A 5,056-nucleotide genomic window follows, 5' to 3' on the forward strand; every position below is an offset into this window, starting at 1 on the left:
AGGTTTCGCAGCTCAGGAGAAGGGAGCTTCCCGGGGAGAAGGTGATTTGGCGCCCACGAGGTATGAATGGGGGCGGGCGGGGGGGGGGGGGGGAATTGGGAGGGGAGTGGAACCATGTCTTGCGGACGCATTTGTTTGAAATGTGAGGGGGAGTTACAGTTCTACCCTTGCGTATAGGCTTCTCGGCTTGGGTCTGTGTACTGAGGGTCGGGGATAGTAGAGTAACTTTGCTTCTCCCCAAATAGTGGGCGGGAGCGATTTCGGGCGAGGAGGGCGTGTTTTGAACTATAGTGGGCGCGAGCGATTTTAGGCGAGGAGCGCGTGTTTTGAAATAGTGGGCGCGAGCTATTTCGGGCGAGGAGAGCGTGTTTTGCCGACCATGGTTTATGAATTATTCGGCACATGTCATTTTGGCCGAGGAGAAGGCACGCTTGGATGAAGTTACGAACCTACCCTCGATGTACAACGGGCCAATTGATGTGTGTCCCACATAGGACGGTAATTTCGCGTCTCCAATTTATTTGCTCGGGCGAATTCCACCGAGCAGAGAGGATGTTTAATGGTTCGTTCAAATTTTGGGAGAACGAGCATCCACGTCTACCTTACCAAGTCGATTCAGATCAAATTTTGAAATATTAGCTTGCCACTTCTTTTTTAGATGGAGAGATGATGCTCGGGAGTAATGTGTTTTTACATGCTCGTTGCTAGCAATTTACTATATGACAAATAGTTGACCCACTCAAAAATGCGAATCAAACCCAAAATGAAATATCTCGATTCAATGAAATAGCTCGTTAAGTAGGTCAAAATAGTGAACTAAATCCAAAATTGAACACCTCAATCGAGTAGCATGTTGTACAGTATTATAGTACTCCATGAACATGTTGAAAGTCAAATTAATGAACTTGTTTGATATACGCATATATCTGTTCATGTGTGGATTGCAGACAACATGTTCTCCAATTTAAATATTTGAATGCAAGTTTTTATTGAAACATGGTTTATATCATTCTTTGATGCATAAAACGCGACCTCCCCCTCTCCCGGACTCCTGCTCTCTCTCTCTCTCTCTCGCCTACAATCTTCAATCCCGTCGCACGCATCTGACACAAAAACCTTGTTCGTCCCTCTCCCTTTCTCTCCATCTCTCTCTATCTCTCTCTCTTTGTGTGTGTGGGGGGGGGGTCTTTCTAGTTCGAATGCATATATACACCATCTATAGGTCTCTCTCGCACACTATGTATGATACTCTAGCTAGTCCAAGCTAGATATCTTGGGTGCACTCATCGTATGCACACATATTCCTTGGTTCTTTGCCTGTAACTCTCTCACGTACCACTATGTCGTCTCGGAGCTCTTCCCCCCTCTCTCAAACTCTCCATCCACCTGGGTCACACATACACATGCATATCTCACTCGCACTCAATACGCCCATCTAAAACTCTATCTCTCCCCCTCCTTCTCTCTCCATCTCACACGCGCACACACACAATCTCATGCCCAGCTAGCCAAGTATGATCGTCTCTCACTCAATTGTAGGCACACGCAGTCCCCCCTATATGTATATGACTAGCTAATATTAGTCTCCATCACAAACATGTGCATGGTCTATCTCGATTTCTCTCGGGGCATCTTTCTATCGCGCACGCACTCCCTCGATCTCGCACCCATATAGTCCCCTCACGATCTCGACGGGATCTCTCTATCACAAACACACCCTCTCTCCCTCCCCATGCGTCCATGCCATCCATGTGTCCCTCTCGACCTTTGTTCCTTGTTGGCCACACCTCTATTGGACATGTGCTACAGGGGTGTCTCTCTCCGTTGCAAACAATCACACACTAGCTATCTTCTTGTATATCCTCGCCTCGCTTTTCCATCTCGGAGATGCATGCGTGATATGTTCGCATAAGAAACGAAAAAACACACACTCTCTCTAATTTATCATTTGTTGTCACTTTCTCTTTCACACACATACTCTTTTGCACACTTACTCATTCTCCTTCACACGCACTTGACCTATCTCGACTGAGGCACTCTCCTAGGTCCATAGCATATAGATTTATTGAAAAGTGAAACATCACAAAGTTTGACAATGTACGTGGAGAAAAAGAATTACATATAGTACGGCAAACATATACCATTAGATTCACCATGAGATGTTTTTGTATGATGTATCTTTGGTATTGTAAGTATAAATAACATTTGCGTAAACCTGATCAAAGTTTCCAAAGTTTGACTTCTAAAAAATTTACATGCACTGCATTATCGAGCGGATGGAATATCTCTTTCCCCCTCTCAGCTATCTGACGCACCACTCAGCCTTATCGGGGCTCCTTGATGACCCACAAGTATAGGGGATCTATCATAGTCCTTTCGATAAGTAAGAGTGTCGAACCCAACGAGGAGCAGAAGGAAATGATAAGCGGTTTTCAGCAAGGTATTCTCTGCAAGTACTGAAATAAGTGGTAACAGCTAATTTTGTGGCAAGATAAATTGTAACGAGCAATAACTAACAAAAGTAAATAAGGTGCAGCAAGGTGGCCCAATCCTTTTTGTAGCAAATCGTCAAGCTAGTTTTCATCACGTTCATATGATTCGCGTTCGGTACTTTGATAATTTGATATGTGGGTGGACCAGTGCTTGGGTGATGTTCTTACTTGAACAAGCATCCCACTTATGATTAAGCTCTATTGCAAGCATCTGCAACTACAACAAAAGTATTAAGGTAAACCTAACCATAGCATGAAACATGTGGATCCAAATCAGCCCCTTACAAAGCAACGCATAAACTAGGGTTTAAGCTTCTGTCACTCTAGCAACCCATCATCTACTTATTACTTCCCTATGCCTTCCTCTAGGCCCAAATAATGGTGAAGTGTTATGTAGTAGACGTTCACATAACACCACTAGAGGCTAGACAACATGCATCTTATCAAAATATCAAACGAATACCAAATTCACATGACTAATAATAGAAAGACTTCTCCCTTGTCCTCAGGAACAAACGTAACTACTCACAAAGCATATTCATGTTCATAATCAGAGGGGTAATAATATGCATATAGGATCTGAACATATGATCTTCCACCAAATAAACCAACTAGCATCAACTACAAAGAGTAATCAACACTACTAGCAACCTACTAGCACCAATCCTGGACTTTGGGACAAGAATTGGATACAAGAGATGAACTAGGGTTTGGAGATGAGATGGTGCTGGTGAAGATGTTGATGGAGATTGCCCTCTCCCGACGAGAGGAGCGTTGGTGATGGTGATGGCGATGATTTCCCCCTCCCAGAGGGAAGTTGTCGGGGGTTGGATGCGACATATGCCAAAGGATGGCTTATCATGGTGGGGGCGAGTAGAACATCGCCGGTGCCTGGAAGTGGGATGAGGCGTAGACATGCACACCGGCGAATCTTACCCAGCTTCAGGGCTCTCCGAGGAGATAACACCCCTACTTCTGCTCTGCGGGGTCTCCGCATGATCTCTATGGCAATGTGTATACAAAGTTGCTCCTCGAGCTGTTTTCTGGAGGTAGGAGAGGGCAAGGCTAGCTCTCTCCCTCTTGTGTCTCTGGTCTAGTGCTAAAAGGATCGAACCCTTTGCATGGGTGCTCCGGGGGGTTTATATAGGCCTACCCCCCGGGGGTACAATGGTAATCCTGCTGGGCGCAGGTCCCAGCCGTCCGTCTCTCAGGCCGCCGTCTTCTCCGCCGACTACTGGGGCCCGCCGCCTGGTGGGCCCCGCCGACTGACCCGAGCACTGTAGCCGTGCTTCTGGTGACGTTGGCTTGGTCGTGGGGTCGTGGCAATAGTGCCACCGCCTGATGGGCGATCACTGTCGCCACTCCCCGTCTTGTCTGGTTAATGGCGTGCGGGGCCCATGGGAGGAGCTGGCCGACTCTCGGAGGCCGACTCCCACGGGATCCGTCTTATGGTGCTCTCGTCGTCTTTTGTCCCCCCGCCGACCAGCGGGACCCGCCGTCTCCAGGCCGTACAGGCGGGCCAACGTGGGAACAGGGTTCCGCCGCTGGGGTGGATGCCAGGGCCGGCATGGCAACAGTGTCGCGCCGGACGGAGATCTCCTTCGGTACGGCGCACTGTAGCCATACCCGCCCTTGGTAATCGGGGTGGGGGAGGGCCGTACTACGGCCATCCCCCGTCCCGTCCTTCTCCTTGAAGGCATAGGGTGGTGAAGTCATGGGCTGACTCCCCAAATCGGCTTCTCTAGAAGCCGCCAGCTGGGAGTCGGCTCATTTCGTAGCCGTCTCTGGGATTCGGCCGTGAGCGGGTAGTCGGCGATGCTGCAGCCGACTCCCAGAGGCGGCCCTTCCGTCTTGGCATTCTTGAGGGGCAAAGCCTGCCCCGATGTCTTGAAAGGTTCTGGGTCTCGGGTTAGCCTACCCGTGGCCCATTACTCCGACAGTAGTCCCCGAAGCTGGTGAGGTGCCGAGGGAGATACGTCGAGGAGCCTCAACAGTTTCTTCTTTCCAGTGGTTGGATCCGGGACTCGCCCGCCGCCTTCCTTTGAGCCGACTATTGCGAGGCGAACTCACTCGGGCCGGCTCCACCAAGCCTAACTACAGAGAGCCGGACTCGTCGAAGTTCATCTTGCTACTTAAAGAGTTTGAAAGTCGTGGTGGGATTCAGACGGCGTGCTTGATAAGCTACACGGCCGCCGGCCGCCGCGGACCTGCCGGGGGGCGCCACGTGGCCGGGCCAGTCTGCCAGCCCACGTGCGCAACGGGATAGGCCCGCTGGCGGGGCCCACCACTACCGCGCCTCGGCCTTTCAACGGATCTGCTGCAGCCGTGCGGGCGGTTGGGATTCCAGCGCAGTAACTCGTGTGGTAAATCGTGGGGATCGTGGGGGCGTGGGCGCAGTTAATCCCATGACGCCCCCTCGGCTTCTCAGCCTGCAGGCCTATAAGTAGGCGGAGGGAGTGGGGCGGCGAAGCACGCGCCCCCGCTCTCCCTCGTTTCCCTTTGCTTCTTCCTCTTTCTTCTTCCTCCCGCCGCTGTTGTGCCGAACCACGCCCCGCTTGCAGCGA

This window comes from Triticum urartu, chromosome 2A (genome assembly GCF_056163025.1).
Source record: "Triticum urartu cultivar PI428250 chromosome 2A, HENAU_Tu73, whole genome shotgun sequence".
Lineage (NCBI taxonomy): Eukaryota > Viridiplantae > Streptophyta > Magnoliopsida > Poales > Poaceae > Triticum > Triticum urartu.